The sequence below is a fragment of the Pholcus phalangioides genome, unplaced genomic scaffold (assembly GCF_987345545.1).
Source record: "Pholcus phalangioides strain wild (caught in Gottingen) unplaced genomic scaffold, Ppha-v1.0 ptg000042l_1, whole genome shotgun sequence".
NCBI lineage: Eukaryota > Metazoa > Arthropoda > Arachnida > Araneae > Pholcidae > Pholcus > Pholcus phalangioides.
In genome coordinates this window covers 7307423-7325648 of record NW_028301628.1, presented here as the reverse complement: position 1 = coordinate 7325648, position 18226 = coordinate 7307423, and the positions used below count along the sequence as shown (strand labels likewise).

General features: G+C 37.5%; 1 protein-coding gene across 1 annotated transcript in view; it reads left to right on the top strand.

Annotated features, from left to right (window-relative positions):
• Positions 1-18226, top strand: part of LOC149064394 (uncharacterized) — a 94272-nt gene that overhangs the window by 15664 nt on the left and 60382 nt on the right. The gene's annotated exons all lie outside the window — the stretch shown is intronic.

Here is an 18226-nt window from a genome sequence, read left to right as displayed (position 1 = left end):
GATTAAGAAAAATCGTCGACATCTTTGCACGAATGGCTATCCCGCTGTTTCTCAAAAAGCACCCGCTTCTAAGAAAATTATGTAACATACAGAGTGTCCTGTAAGTGTTATGCGGCCTTTATCTTGTCAATCGTCCGTCATAGAGGCATAATTTCGATTTAAAAGATGATCCAAAGGCATTCAAACATTACCATGTACCAGTTTAAAGAATCAGAATACAGTGTATCATAAAATAAAAAGGTAAATTTTTATACGGACTCCTTGTCCTCTAACTTTCAATTAGAAAGTTGTTGCCCCTGTCTTTTCTGAGTACAACAAAAGAAATCAAATGTTTCTAAGTGCAATATTTGCAGAGATATGCGAATTGAAAAATTGGAGAAAATTGGGAAAGGACAGCATAAAATATAGGGAAAGGAACGTTGTCTGTTAGTTTTTGCTATTCTTTCATAACTTTTCTCCGATTTCGAATTCAAAAATATCATAGTGAATATTGCACTTAAAAACATGCAATTTATTCTGTTGGCCTCAGGAAAAAGCCGGGGCAACAACTTTCTAATTGAAAGTTAGAAGTCAGGGGGGGGGCATATAAAAATGTAGATCTTTCATTTTGTCACACTCACTGTATTTTCATTCTCAAAACTGATAAAGAGTAATTTTTGAGCTTTTGAGCATTTTTTAAATTGGAATTATACGTCTACGACGGATGGTTGATGAGATAATGGCCGCATTAGTACTTACAGGACATCCCGTATAAGTGTCTAGAATAGTAATAATAGTGTATGTAACTATATAATGTATCGTATACATGCTTAGTAGTGACTGATATGGCATATATATATATATATATATATTTAGGAGAGTCAATGAAATTATTCAGATATTCGGTTGGCCACACACTATTAGCTATATTAACCGTAATTGGCATTGTCTAAACAGCAAAAAAGGTAAAGACACATACGTCTCAAAAACATCTCACTTGTATAAAATGAGCTGGCGTGCAGATGTCTATATAGATTAATTTGATGCGTCATATAGATGATTGATGCAAGAACGACGAGAATTCCAAACGACCTATAGCGAGGGTAGCGGTAATTTTGGGCGAAATAGGAAAAATTCAGTATAAAATATTTTTCTTTGCCGAAACTTTTTAAAACTGCTCTTATATTGATTTTCTCTGTCATATTTTTGTTATGAGTCCATTTTCATATACCAATGTTTTTGAATTCTCGACAAAAGGCTTGTACGGCAAACACGAATACTGAGTTTTATTCCTTCAAAAAAAGAGGTTTGGCCATGATTTCTTGAGCTTTGTTTTAATTCGTGGAGAAATGTGCGAAGAGATCGCATGTCCGCAATAAAAAAAACCGTTAACAGCCACCAAATCCTGAACAATGTAAACTACATAAATGTAAGAGAGCTTTTCGATGCAGATCATATTGTGCGCTGAATGTGCACATTTTGTCGAAAACATCGACGATACTCATTTGTAGAGTAAAATTTCTTGATTTCAAGCAGAAATTTATTTTGCCCACGATTTCAATTTTGTGTGCATCATCATACTCAAGACACGTTTCTCTGCCTACCACATGTAGAAATATGTTTTTGCTCAGTCGATAGCATGGTATCCGGTAGAATAATGGCTCCCCAAATATCATCCAGCAGAGCCCCGTCTAAACCGTACATTCACCTCGAACACATTCCTCTATGAGATTTCTAACGAATCGGCACATCCAGGAATGTGCGTGTGTGCTGAGTGTATGCATATGCTTAACGTATTTATGTTGTCTAGTTGCGCTTGTTTCGTGTTTGTGCTGTCATCGGTCATTCTGTATTCTGCCATCGGTCTTCGATTTCCTGAAGTAAAGATGGAAATGCTTGAATTTTCATGTTATGCCAGTATCGTGTAGTAAGTCTGCCTGCTCTCTGCGGAGAGACTTTTTCAAATGGGAGACCGGCTCGCGCATTCGCGCCTCGAAGCTGGAAAACCGCAGAAAATCAACTTCAACTGATCACCACTGTGTCGTCACCGGAGTTCGAACCTGGATCCTCAGCACGAGAGTTCAGCACGAAGCCCATATGACGGCACAGCAACTTGCAAAGCACCTAGGTAATGATATTTGGAGGGGCCTCAGTGCTCTGCATAGGATTTATAGTGTGATGAAACAAGAAGAATGATAACAATCATCTTGATGACCGGGCCATGGGTAAAATCGGGAAAAATGAAGATTACTTTCATCATGCGAAATCGTATCCCGAATGCAATGCGATAAAAACGCAACGATTCATAGAAACACTAAATGAATCGAGTAACGTATGACGCGACAGGCTTCTTCGCAAATGTAGCTTAGAATGATACCAAACAGTTACTGGTGGAAATCAAACACCATGATAGAACAGTTATAGCGGTGAAAATGAACGCTACGGTCGTTCTAGATAGAACTTCATTTTACTGCTAAACAAAGAAATCTAGATCATTAATATTTAGGAAACTCAAGACCCTTAAGAAGATGAGAGAAATCATAAGAATTTAAGAGAATTGAGTTAAACCGTTTGGATGTACTCGAATATCAATGTACGTTTGCGAACAAAATTATTGCCTCCGTCAGTGTAGTGTTAACTTGATGTGTCGTACAGATCTGCATTAGATTTAAGCGTCGTATAGGTGCATAGATTACCTTGATATGTCACATAGACGTCTAGATCAGCTTGATGTGTCATAAATGTCTGTTGAACAGATGTCTATAGAAGAGTTTGTGGTGTGATATGAACGTCTCAAAAAGTGGTTGGTATATTTTACAAATGTCTTCAACAGTGTTTTTGAGACGTTGTTGGTTTTATCCGTTGGTCCGTATCCGTTATTTTTTAGAAAACACGTGATACGCGAGCAACCATAGTCAAGATTTTCGACCGTTGAATTTTGTTTTTGAAATGTTTACGTAAATATTATTTGTTATCCCTTAAATATCAGACAATTAAAATATGTACAAGATATACAGAAAAACTGGCAAATTTTGTAGAGATACTGATTTTTGGAAAAATTTCATCTCTGGCCCTACCGGGCCTCGAACGCTGGTCGAGTGCTTTACCGACTAAGCTATATATTCAGCATATGCTGAATGGTAGCGTGCATGGTCGGTGACAGCAATCAGCTATGGTTCGTAAATGCCATCTGCCCACCAGATGGTGACATACATGCATTCGAGGGACCCGGGTTCGAGTCCCGGTAGGGGCAGAGATGAAATTCATCCAAAAATCAGTATCCCTACAAAATTAGCCAATTTTTCTGTATATCATGTATTACCAAGTAGAGAGTACATCTTTCTCTAAGTAATTAAAATATGTACAACAAACCATTTAATTTCGATCCTCAAAATGCAGTTTTTCAAAGTTCCCAACCTGTGGTACACGTACCCACACCCAGGAGTGCATGGTAGACCATGGAAGAATTCGTGGAAAACAATCAGCGATTGTGAAAAATATGAGTTATGTAATAAAACAAAGCACAAATCGTTTGTTAAAAAAGTGATGGGGAAAACTTTCTAAGGAGAGGGACAAAAAACAAAAAGAAATCAAAATTTTGGCGGGCCGGATATATTCGGTTGGAGACTGCCGCTGTTTCATTGCAAATGAGACACAATGGTTTGTCCTTTACACTTGTGAAAAAATAAATTATTGTATTTTTTTATGACTTTATGCACATTTATTGCATGTGTTCCCATTTTTTGCATATGCAAAAATTTTTAAATAAATTTCTATTCTATTTCTTACAACTATTTTCCATATGCAAAAAAAAAGAACACCCCTCATCATATCGACTTCTTTAAAACACTGAAAGTGAAAATATTTTACTATTATTTTGAAATCTGCTAGAACCTTCAATCGTGCCGTAGTTTGCGCATCACTATGTTAAAGCATAATACTGAAAGGGGGTACGCAAGCTGTTTTACTCATTTTTTGATAATAATTCTCATGATTTCTTTTAAACTACGAAAGCCTCTCTCATTTCCCAAGGAATATGCAAGCTTCCTATTCCTCTTATACAGAAGGCTCCACAGAAAGTTCTCACCACTCAATCACTGATCAATTAATACCGATTTTGTTCAATCACAACGTTGCATCATGATGAATAGGAATGATAACGGGGACGTTCGTCAAGTAATTATATTTGTCTACACACAAAAGTATTCTTCTCACTTATGTTATAGAAAGAGGAAAGAAAAGAAATTTCAGTTAAAGAAAAGAAGCAACATATTCTTATATAAGATATGAAGGTAAAGAAAATAGGAAAAAAAAGGTCACGCGAGGAAACTTTGTCAAATCACGGCGCATCTGCTCCATGTTCGAGTGTGACAAAGCAGAAAAAAATGAAATAAATCCACCACCAACGAAATCTAGTCACGAAATTTCTAGAAGAAACGGGAACCTCGTTCTTTTTTTTGGGTGAAGATATTACAGAATAGATCATCACGCGATGCCATGCTTGAAATTGACACAAGGAGAATGAGAAGAAGAGCTTCCTGATTACCAGCTAATTAACCCCGTGCACGACCCACATAACCCAACAACACTGGGTTGGATATCGCTGTCGGTTGCGGTTGTTATTTCGACCTCGCAGGTGATCGCGCCCCGTCATTTCCACTTCCGATCTACTTTTCCAGTCCGAAAAGTACATTGCGAAGACACGCATGTGTCTTTCACATATCGTTGGAAACGGGACGCTGCCAAGTACCGATACTTCCCGCTAGAAGACGCTCGGGTGGAAAAGTCGTTTCGCAGTAACCGGAAAAATGCACCTGTCTTTTTGTCAAGGTTCATCGGGGACCCCTTCACGTACGCGTGATGTTCTTTATAGCGTCTGGTCTGCCGGTATTCATTGGAAAAAGCAAAGAAGATTGCCAGTGAAAGGAGTAATATAGCTCCTAGACTTATTAATTATACGATGCTGATAATAATAAAAAAAACTGAGGTGCCACGGGCGTATTATGATTGTAATTTACAGTAATTTACACTTACAACATTTATGTATACTGCGTGTGGTGCGAGTTCTATAGAAACATATTATGACGCGCAGCCTTGAGTAAATTTTCATGTAAGCTTATAACAAAGAACGAAATGGATACGCATATCGCAACAGAAGAAGGATTTTGAGCTTTTTCACCTGGAATTCTCTCATACTAAGTACCCTTTGAAAATAATATTCGCTCCAATCCATAATTTAAAAAATTCTGAATGTTATAATACATTCAGAATTTTTTAAATTATGGATTGGAGCTTCTTGGTTTGATTATTTAAGTATCCCAAGTCCTGGTCAGGGTCTCTCACAGAAAATTTATTGACCTGTAGAGCTGCACATGTTGCACATGCCTAAATATAGCGGTGCCCACGCGACCACATTGATAACAACTTTTTCTTTAATTGGTTCAATTTAAGGAACTCGGACACGTTAATTAAACTTTATATGTGACGACGCAAATCGTTTTACACGTGAGAATGTTAAAAATATTTCACTACGGCTTTGTATTGAACCAAAGTAATTATTGATGCTGCCAAAAAAATATCACATCTTAATCGCTTCATATGCATATTATCCGCAACCTATTCGAGAACCAAAAAATTCGTCTGAAACGGTGATTCTTCACTGGGGTGCGAAATAACCACTGGCTCTTTGAAATATCGCTAGGAGTTCTTCCAGAAGCAATAATGAAGGTAGCAAATTGTTGTGAACCCCTAGGATTCAAGTCTTAATTTTTGTATAATTTTAATAATTTTAGAAAGAAATGCGCAAATTTTGCTAATTGAAAATTTTTCGATTTGGGTCATAAAAAAAATAATTTTTGTATTCTCTCCCCGATAATACTTTTTAGAGTTCTACTATCACTGAACAATTGCCCATCTGAACAAAATCACCAACGAGGTAGCTCAAAAAAAAAAAATCTCATAAAAAGTATGGATGCGCAATATAACAAAAATACAGCAACCCAGTATAAGAGCAATTATTAGCGAAAAAAAAACCTAAAAATTAAAAAAATATACAGGGTGACCGACCTGTAAGTGCTAATGAGGCCTTTGTCTCATCAACCGTTTGTCAGAAAGGTATGGTTTCAGTTTAAAAAATGCTCAAAATACGCTCAAAATCTACTCTGTACCAGTTTTGAAAGTGAAAATACAGCGCGTCACAAAATAAGAAAAAAAAATCTAAATTTGTATACGGTCCCTCTATCTTCTAACTTTCAGAAGAAAAGTTGTTGCTCTGTACCTTCTGAGGCCAACTGAAAAAAAAAATCCATGTTTCTAAGTGCAATATTCTCGGACATATTTTTGAATTCAAAGTAACAGCAAAAACTAACGGACAACGCTCTTTTCCCAACTTGTCTCCGATTTTTGAATTCGATTATCTCTGTGAATATTGTAGTTAAAAGCATAGGATCCGTTTTGTTGGACTCAGAAAAGAAAGGGCAACAACTGTATAATCGTAAGTTAGAAGACAAGGGGACCGTATAACAATTTTTCTTTTTTATTTTGTGACGCACTTTCACTCTTAAAACTGGTACATGGTAATTTTTGAACAACTGTTGAACACTTTTTAAATCAGAATCATGCCTTTATGACAGTCGGTTTATGGGATTAAGGCCGCATTAGTAATTAAAGGACAGTCTGTGTAATCAACTACCGATAAAAAATCACGATTGTCGTGTCTAGGTGTGGATATGTTTCTCAATATATATGTCAATTTCACTATGTCTACCGTACTTCTTTTCAAATGTGTCAATTGTGTTAGAAATCACTACCCCCTTAGGCAAGCTATTCCACTTATTCGCAAAAACCTGGAGAAAAAATTCCCTACGACACCACATTTATAAAACTATTTATACGAATTATAAAATTAATACCTTAAGATAAAATTACATTTACTGAAACAAACGCCACAAAAACATGGTCAACCGATTCCAACAAATAAAAACTTGAATTTGTAGACGAACCCTCAAACAAATTCACACTTAATGCGTTATTTATGATGACTTATAAGTGGAAAACCCGCTAATGACTACGTTGATGCGACTCATCAGGTTCTAACAAGTGGGAGGTTAGACAATAAGAGACAATACATGATATTATAACAAACACTTCATTATATCAGATGCGATCGGTACCATCAGGCGCCTGACTCAATAGAAAATTTCCAGATTTCTGTGAGTTTTTCTTTTTCTCATAGGATCACAGATAAGAGGGCACAGAACGAATTCACTGTACCATATATAAGAAAATGATCTTTATATTCCGCTTCAGTTTCCATTTTATTCAGGTAAAGCACGAGGTTCGGGGAAAAACCTTGACCAAAGCAACAAGTTCCGGCAGGTAATAATTTCGTGTCATCTCTACTTAAATACGTCTGGCCTTGGTTCGAATTAAATAAATAAATAAAAAAAAGCGTGAAATAATAATAATAATGATAATAATAAAAGGAAGAGAAAAAGACGTGAAGGTAAATTTTCCAGATCATGAAATTTTTACACAAAAGTAATAAAAAAAATAAGATGGAAGAGAAAACTATGCATTGTTTTTGAAGGACGCGGATTGTCTCTTTTTTTTTTTTTACTTGAAGAACGCCTCCATTAAAAATGAATGCTGTGTTGTGTGTATTGTCGAGTCTGTCTGTGTATGTGCCAATAACAATTACTACGATTGAATCTTTCTTATATTGTCGGAGGAAGAACTCATTTGCATTAATTTAGCATAAAAAAAGTTTTCTTTAAAAAAGTCTCACCCTTTTTTTTTCCGGAAGAAATTTTTGAAGTGTTAAATGTTTTTAAATAACCAATATGATCAGGGTCATCTTAGAAGTATCATGGTCCTTTCCCTAGAAGACTTGGCATAATTGATGTTTATTTCTATGGGAAGTTATCAGAGGGCCCTCTTGCTCCGAAAAGTTTTGCAAAGGCAGTGCGGGAGTGAGCCCCATGCACTGAGAGATCCCTGTGGTTTCCAATTATGCTATTGAAGCCAGGATTTACGTGGCTTTGATTGCACAGCGATACCTCGGCTAACGAAGATGATTCGTTCCGAAATCAGGTTCGCTTGCAGAAATCTTCGCTAGCCGAAACGTGATTTCTCATACGTTTTTATGGAAAATTGGAACTTTAGATTGGAACTTTATATGGAAAATTTGAACTTTTGATTGGAACTTTATATGAAAAATTTGAACTTTAGATTGGAACATTTTATGTAAAATTGAAACTTTAGATTGCAACTTTTTATGGAAAATGGGAACTTTAGATTGGAACTTTTTATGGAAAATTTAGGAACTTTTTTGATTCATTCAAACTGTTGCCCAAAATTTAAATATACGTGTTTTTTTATTAAATAAAAGTAACGCTATAAAAAAGGGAAAACTAATTGAAGGCTAAAAAACAGCTTCAAAATTGGATAAATGAGAATCTACACGAGGATGAGAGATACGGAAGATCTTTTTATTTTACACTAATGTATACAACCAACAACAGCTTTAATCTACGTGTTGACACAACTCAATCGAGTTTGTAAAGTGCCCTTGTCCATTAGTGATTTGGCAAATTCATTTCTGTGTCTGTTACATGCAGATGGGAAAGATTATCTCCTAAAATGTCCAGACTGCCTTACTTGAAAAAGTCTTGCATTGAAAGTACGTGTACGCTGAAAACATGAGCTTCTTTTTTTGTGAATGCATTGTGTTAGATGCTGAATCTTTTATTTTACATGAAATTGTTCAAATATTTTCAGAAAGTGAAGAGGGTATAGGAACATCTGGACAAAAAGATTCCGAGCTGGACACGAGTTAATCGGGTTGTAGAGACAGTAATTCTGAGAAAGTTCAGCTCACGACGCGGCTATTTTATGTCAGCGTGTGCATTCATATCAGCGAAAATGTCCGTCCATTAGCCAAGGCAGAAAAATCACGAAAAAAAAATCTTTGTTGGACGAGGTATCACTTGTGTTTCGATTCAGTTAGCTTGCGACTAGTGCTTTTATTTCCCACGTATTGCTTACGTATTCAATCTTTCGAACTCCCTCTACCGCTGCCTTGTCTTCAAAAATTGGAAAACGCCAGAACCACTGCTATAGGCAACCTGGGCAAATGTCCTTTTCCTAAAGCAAAAGACAGGCCTAGATTCTTGATCATTATCATCATACGACATCCATAGGCGGAGATAGACTTGGAAGTCTGGGGGGGGGGGTGACACGGTCATTATTGCTGGGAGGGGACACGAAGATGATGATGCCAATTCATCTATACATATATGCATTAGATCAGTCGACTTCACCTTTGATGCTGGGAGGGAAGGGCACGTCCTCCCCCGTATCGCCGCTCATGACGACATGCAATGTAACAGAGTTTTACAGATGTACAATTCGTGTAGAAGTCACAAAAGCTCTCTTCAAGACTGTTCTGAATATGAAATATTTCTTTTTTTTTCCTTTATCCACCTATATTAGCGTCATCATAAACTCCAAGCCGTCAAATTGAGATCGGTATACAGTATTGAGCAGTAGATATAACCCGAGACGCATCTTGTAATAACATTGATTCTAATCAAAATTTATGTGGTGGTATTTGAACTTAACCTACATATTCGAGTTCTAAGCCATCTCCAAACCAGTATATAATATGCATCACACATAGATAAAACTAATTAAACTGCATGAAAAGTCTATATAAAAATGAAATTCCCGTTTTTAATTAGTCAGTCAATCTCAATGTCCCCATTCTAATGATTCTCACTTACTTAATAGCCATCCATATCCGTTTCCTGTGGTGGGTACATTATATATCAGAAAAAGTCGACGTGTATGGGAAGAAGCCGTGGAAAAAAACCAGAGGAAAATTAGTTGTTGTGTCGTCCAACGGTTTCCTGGATCAAGTTCGAGGATTTAATAGGTGCCTTGATGAAAGCCAAAGATACTGTGTGAAATGGGGAGGAGGAGGTAGAAAGAAACGCCGGTTGAATGCGATTTCTCACCTGCGGCTTCTGTATAATGTGTCTTTCTTTTCCAGCATGGGTGGGATAGGCCCTCGGGCCATCATCATAGCATTGCCTCTCGTGGTCCTCAAAACAAAGGAGAAAGGTCACGTTCTTATACGAAAGAAGAATATCTGGGAAAGAGCGAAAAAAAGGGGAAGGGCCTATTTCAATTAATTCGCTCTATCCTTACTGTTCTGCTCACTTCCCATGGGTTAATTTGATTACGTTGACTTTTGTTATCGATGACTTCCTGAATCAGCTCATGAACTTGGAATTTCGAGATATTCCAGAAATAGATTGCATTTCTTTAAATCAATCTATATGGTTTTAAATCATCTTGTGGAGCACCTGAAATAGTTTCAGGAGATTCTGTAACACATGACTGAAGGATCATTAGTCAGAAATAGATTATTAGAAAAGTCATTGTTGAAAATAACGTTGAGATATGGACCAATTTGTTAGAAGAAACCATTGTTATGCATTGTTGAAGGATTCGCTGCGTAAAAGCGATTCTGGAAGCATGGAATTGGTTTTTTTTTTGTTTTTTGTTGTCGTCAGGAGGGCAGGGCAACAACTTTGGGATTGGGTTTTGGGGCATACGGGGACTGTATAAAAAGCTAATATTTACGTGTTTTGGTAACTGTATGGCCCCTTGAAACGTGACATACGAAGTACGAAAGCCAGGATAACCAGGCAGAGATCGAGATGTAATTCGGAAAGAAAATTCGCATTCCCTTGTGGGGAATCGAGCCACCAATCTCGCACTGTCCAGGCGATTGTTCTAACCATTGAACTACTGACAGACATCTTCATTCCTTAAAGCATATGTACGATTGCTGAACGGGACTGCGGATGGACAGACAGCTCAGCTAATAGCTCTTACGACGTTAGCCCCCCCCCCAGGTGGCTACATATAGAGAGAAACGATGATACTCTCCGCTGTTTCGTCTAGTGAATGTTGGACCAGCAATGTTGTCACCCACTTGACAATTGAACATTTACTTCAGCTCAACATTTGTAACAGAACAGAACTTAATTTATTTCGTTGTTTCCCAGCTCAATGAGGCTGTCTGACGACTTACAAATAGCCTTTCTGAGGCGTTGTGAAGGAGAAAGACAAGTTTGTATATGCATGTGTAGAGCATTAGTGTGTGTTTGTGTAAGAGTAAACAAAAGTCGAGTTCAGCGTCATGTCCAAAGTACAAATGTAGTATGCGCTTTAAAAGATCAAAATAAGGGGGAAAATTTAAATATTTAAGAGAAAATCGTTTGGTAGGCAAAAACCATATAACACATACAATACATATAAGACATATAGATAACACATACAAGAATGAGTACAATATACCAGTGGTAAAGTAGATAAAGTTGGATATAATAGGATGACTTATACAGAACAATAAAAATAGAAATTCATACAATATGAATATTTTCAAATCTATCTCCTCTTTTTTCTAATTCAATTCTTTTTAAAATTCTTTTTTTCTCGAAAACATTTATAACAAAATAATAATAGAAAACATAATTTTTTTATCAGTAGAGTGTCCAGTCAGAGTGCAATACCCTTTTTGGCCTATGGTATATTGTTCTCTGTAATGGGTCGTAATCCACTATCTCATTGAGATGGACATATTCGGAGTTCTCTAGTTTGTCTTACCGGGTTGTAGATAGCTCCTTGATGAAGTCCAGTGTAAGGGGTATACCCAGGTCTTTCCTGATGACAGCTCCACGTATAAATTAAAAGGTACCCTCACAAGAGACCTTAGGATCTTGTTTTGCTGAGATTGTAGATTTTGCATGTTGCTTTGACTTGCGTAGGCCCAAACCGGGGCTGCATATGTCATAACTGGTCGAAGTATAGATTTATGCAGTATGACTTTACTCTTTGAGCAGACGAGCTTGAGGAAATGCCATTTTAGAGAACATGCCTAGGGCTTGGGTGGCCTTGTTCCTGACATTGCCAATCTGCGGACCAAAAGTCATTCAACATTTATAATCATATTGTTAAATTTATATATGATTCGTGATGTCAACTTGATATTGATGTAAAATAACTTCATAAAAATGTAAATAACGAAAATGTTTCAGAAATTCTAGAAATGTTTTTATATATATTTGAGACATTCCACAAATTACAAAATTTTTCAGGTGAAGCGTTCTACTGAACGCATAGACAACTGACTTCGATGGGAGTCATTTGCAAGCACAGATATATTTTACGTCGGTAGATGACACTGCACTAGCAGTGTATAAATAATACAGTACAGCATTTGACATACATTTATAAAACGGTTTTCACGACTGACATTTTTTTGGGCAGAAAAAAATTCAAAAACACATCAGACAAGTAGTTAAAAAGGGTAGTAGAGAAATCGTGTCAAAGTATCGTACAGTGAGATTGGCGGCACCCTCTCGAAAAATTTGGAAATTATTATCAAAAGGCGATTGGTGAAGTGGATAAATAGATAGATAGATAGAACCGCTCACAACCCCAGACTGATGCAAAGCAACTTACTTCCGTTACCTCAAAAGAGGCTGAAGTGGATAGAGAATAATGTATTGTCGGAAATCCAGCATGGGTTCAGGAAGGGCAAGTGATGTGTAACCAACCTCCTTTGCTTCTACGTGATCACGTGATTAAGCTTTGGGAAATGACAAAAAAGTCGATGTTGTTTATCTTGATTTCCAAAAGGCATTCGATCGTGTCCAACATGGTAAACTTTCGAAGGGGTTTACATGAGATTGGGGACCCCACTTGTTTGAATTGGATAGAACCGTGGTTGAAAGATAGGTCACAACGGGGTTTGGTGAACGGGGATTTTCGGATGGATAGATATGGGGACTAGAGTCAGGAGCGTGTTTATGGTTTTCCCGTGGGTTTCTGTGGGCTCCACAAATGTTCCTGCTTTGCTCTCAATCAAGTCTAATTTTGTCGACACAAATTTGCGGCCCTGCATCGTAACCTTCTTTGCTTCCATCCCTGTAAATACACCTCTGCCTCTAAGTCACTCTCATGGTCACTTTTCATGCTCACGCACGTTCTAGGTCATGTTCTGTTTTGATCCCTCGCTGTTTTGGTTCCTCGTTCTCTAGGTCACTATGTTGGTCTTTCAAATGATTTTACAAAGTTTTAATCGCTCACTAACCTGGTTCCTCGATATCTAGGCCACAACTCCCATTCTAGGCCATTACTCGTACATTCCCTGGGTCACTTCTGGTCGCTCACTGACCTAATCCCTCACTCTTTGGTCGTTAGTGTTATTGCTGATGGATCTGTTGTTAAAGAAGCGATTGCGAATCAGTAAACTAACCAAAGCAAACATTGAGAAATTGAATTTGTGTGTATAAGTTAGCGCCCTTACCCGGTATGCAAGGGAACGCGGGTTCGATTCCCGGAGGAGACAAATCACTTTCATTTCCAAATATTCGTTTCGGCATAACAGCCAGAAAATTCACTTTCTCAGTACATGTGAAAAACATAATCTCTTAAAGAAAACATTGTTACTTCGAAAAACATAGTTATTAAGAACATCACAGTTGACGAATTTCTTAGCTTGAATTGTCAGCTTCCTATAACTGTTTAAATTAATACTGAAGGCAGGGGCTGGACAAATCTATCCGAGAGAGAGATATGATATCCGAATAATAATCTTGAACGGGCACGAAATTTTGTCCAAAGCTGACATACAGGATATTGATTCGGGCATGTAAGCAATGTTGGGGGGGGGGGGGAATCGTAGCAGGACATGTGTGCTATTATGTGAAGCATGATGGCAGGTCTAACATTACGTAAATTGAATAATACTTCCTCGTTTCAATACCGCTTTCACAAGTAAGTCATAGATGCAAATCACGATTCAGCCAAGCAACAATTCAATGTTACCACTTACGACAGAACCCAAATTCAGCCTCTGAAATGCATTTCGGACAGGGTCGCGAATAGGACTTTTTTTTGGGGGGGGGGGCAACTATGATTTTGCCCCCCCCCCCCCGCCCGCTGCACAATTCAATGATTTTCTAACGGTATTTTTGTTCTTTCCTAATATCTGCTACCCCTCAAAGTTTGCCACCATGGTCAGTCTCCCCCCTCCCCCCACTCCTCTAGATCCGACCCTGATTTCGGATATGGTACTTATGAGATAATGAGGGGTCTTCAAGCTATTCCTAAGTGACCTTAGAAAATAATCATTGTTATCTTCCGAATCACGGATAACAATGTATTACAGAATTTCCGTTAAGATAACAATCTTTTCTTTTCTGATAGAACCCGTCGTGGACACGCGCCTCGAAGCGCGTCGTGGCACGTGGCACACACACACACAGTACGTACGTAGCCAGGATCCGACCGTTACACAAGGGCAGCTGTTTCTATATACCTTGTATTCGAACCCAGTTTTAAGTAAAAGGTGGGGTCCATCCAAAAACACAGCCGCAGAAAGAGAGAGAAACAGGCACCACAGCAACCGCCAACGCTAAGAATATAGTATGTAAGCAGTGTATGATATAATATAAGCTGTTAGCGTGTTTGAGTGCTTTGATTTCTTCGGACCACCTGTCCAAGTAAATCCCACTGGTGCTCCGACAAAAAAAACGGAAAGAAAAAGACACACAAAAACACTTAAAACACCTGCCCCCCCTTTCTTCTTATAAATTGAGAAAGCACTTTCCGATTCGGTTATTATTATTACTGTTTTTACCGGCTCAAAGTTCTCAGTTACGGTTACATTTCGTTTCTTTTTATTATCTAATACCGTTAATACCACGGTAACGGTTCTCTTTGTTCTGATCCTTTGTTAGTACTTATTGCGATCACGTATCGGATCCGGACCGTTGGGGCCATTAAATTTCAAAATTCTGATGGATTCTATTGAAAGATTTGGAAATTAACTCTCAGCATATATTCTTTCGCATTAGTTGTACTATATGTTGGCAGGGCCGTCTTAAGGGTATCATGTGCCCCAGGGCCAAGTGGTTTTGCGGAGGCCCTACCTGGTAAATCCCAGAAAATTTCAACCGGATCTCATTTTTGTCAGGCCCCTCTTCTCTTGAGGACCCCGGGCCGTTCCCGGGTGGGCCCATGCGTTAAGACGGCACTGTTACGTAAATTTCGTATTTCGAAACAACCGCGATAAATGCGAAATTTACGAAATGAATGCGATAAATGCGAAATTTTTGCCAATTTCGACGAATAAATGCTACAATTTGATTTTTTTACTACTTTTCACAAAATCTAACGTAATTTACTTTTTGAAGTGCGAAAGGAGTAATTTCGCTCGGTACTTGTGAGTGTGCTTGAAAGGGAAAATTATTCCGGCAATGAAAAAGTGATTGAAAAACATTAGGTCTTTTTGTGAGGAAACGTCAAAATATCATACGCATACAATAAATGTTGTACAAAAAGTCTGTTTTTGACTATTTTTCTAGGTTTTTTTGCAGTATGTTATATCTGGATTACTTTTTTGGTTTAGTAGACCATTCCTTTGGTTTTTTTTATAGACACAAGGAGGGTATGTTATAGCAGAGGCAAAAATGTATAGATGTGAATGGGCCAAATTTTAAGGATTACACAACCGTATGTTATATCCGTGGTTTATGTTATCCGGGTTATGTTACAAGTGTACTCGACTGTATATGCAACTTTTTGGAAGTTTGGAAAAGGATGCTTTAAAAATGCATTTGAAAAAATATATTAAATTAGGAGAAAGTATAAAAATGCGAAATTTCTGATTCGATTTTTTTTTGCAAATAAATGCGAAATTTCTGATTTTAAAACTTTTTTTTTTTGCGAAATTTTTCGATTTTCTTTGGGAAAGTTACTTCTCTCTATTGGGAAATATTCGTCAAACTTTCTTAGTGAATGACTGTCTTATTTACCAGGAGTAGGGCGATCACATGAGATACGTGAGAGACCGGGACAAATATCGGAATAGGGTAGAAATTAAAACCGAGAGAAAACACGGAATCCATTAACAAAAACCGGAACACAATCGGGACATTTTATAGAAACTTTTTATTTTGGGAATATTACGCCTAAAACTGCAAACTTACATTGTGTTACGAAAATATTATCATATTGCTTCTACACAAAGGTGCCAAAATAACTAAAATATCAGGATAGGGTGGCTGTAAATGTCGGATATCCCGTATATACGGGATTGCAGGGTTGTACATCGTAAACGGGGGAAGAATCTTTATTGCATTCAAAACTTTCAGTTAGTTGCACAAACAGAAATCATTTCTTGGTGAGATCATTTTTCCAATTTCAAGATATTTCATGAAGCTATGATGGCACATCTGTGCAACTTTTTACTTACATTGAAAGTGTTAGCGTCCTCTATTGGCTCTACAGAGAACAAAAGCAAATTAAGATACAGGGTGGGCAAAAAAATCAGTAAAAACTTTAAAAATTAATAAAAACTGGAAAAATAACCGAAATAAAAAACGGTTTGCAGGGTTAGCATCTCTAACCACGGAAATTTTTTTGACAGGGAAAAATAATTAAAAAAACCCGATAGATGGCGATAACGCACACAAGCCAAAGAAAAGATACGCATATAACGAACAAGAACGCCTCCAAATCGTTTATTACAGCAGTATGTGTTCCACATGACCACCACCACAGGGTATAACACATTCCAGGCGAGTCGCAAATCCAGCAACGGCAGAGTGCAGCAGGTCCGGATGTATACATGACACCTCTCGGCGGATCGCATCTTTCAGTTCCGACAGATTGGTTGGACTGGATCGATACACCCGGGATTTCAAATATCCCCATAACCAGAAGTCTGCCGGTGTGAAATCTGGAGACCGAGGAGGCCATGGGAACCTGAAACGCCTGCTAATGATTTTTTCTTCCCCGAACGTCTGTATCAGGAATGCCTTGACCGGAGTAGCAGAGGACTAGTTACTTCATCTTCATACACGTGACGGTAGAAAGGGCATCTCCTTCACGCATACATTTCACGTTAAACATCCCGCTCTTACACGATCCTCCAGCTTTCCAATTTCCTCAACCGCTAAACCGCTAAAGCTGTAAGAGGCCTGTCGCTGTTAAAGGCCCTTTTCCAGTCTTCACATTTTTCTGAACTCGCAATTTACGCAAGTCAATGGACGCTGATTCTTGGTTCACGTAAAACAACCTCACCAACAAAGCTTTATCCTTCCCACTGAGCATCTTTGTTAACATACACGATCTACAATGGTGAACTGATTGTGGATTAGGAGTGCAAGTTCTTACAACCGTGTCATTTGCATATCTCCACCGAAGTCGCTCGCACCAGCGTCATCTATCGGCTTCTTTTTTGTTATTTTTTTCCTGTCGAAAAAATTCCCGTGACCTAGTGCTAGATGCTAACCCTGCAAAACCATTTTTAATTTCGGTTTTTTTTTCCGGTCTCTATTCATTTTTAAAGTTTTTACGGACTTTTTGCCCGCCCTGCAATTAAAAGTGCGTAAATGAAGACCCACAGTTTTGCTTGAAACCCCTAAGTCTAGGTTATTTATGTCTTGACTGGCAAGTCATAATTTTTCAAATGTTTTATAAAAATATTATTTATTGAATATTATTTGTTATTAAAATAAAAACATTATGACATGGGTTATAATTAATATAGATTTGAAGTTGTGATTATTAATCGCATTTATCTCATTTATTCATAATTTGCTCTTGTATTGTCTTTATTGTGCATAGCTTGCAGTTGAATTTTCCTTATTTTTGCAATGTCAGCAATGTTTTTTTTTCTTCCGCGTTCTGGATTTTTGTTATGATTTCATGTTTCTTCTTATTAGTTTTTTTATTTTATTATTATTTTTTGTGGATGAACAAATAATGCATCAAATTCATGTGATATTGATGTGATTACAATACAGAGATGGTGCGTCATGTCTTCATTATAACTTTTTCTTTGACGTTCTTGATTATGGTTATATGACTGATGCCGGTTCAACACAGTACCTGTATTCCAGTGAACTCGTTTACACAAAAATGTTGTCATGAAATAATTTTTTATTGATTTAAACATCTCTGATTGGTGTCTCTCGATTATGTAAAATTTTATAATGTTTGGGTGGTTTCTAGGTAGCATATCAGCTACCTCTCTTATGACATTTCCCCCTTGTTCTTCGATTGTGTTGTGTTTTACCTCGATGAGCATTCATTTCACAAAGATTTGCAAACAATACTCTCCTGGCTCTTTCATTATCTACACATACATACACCGCACACCTTA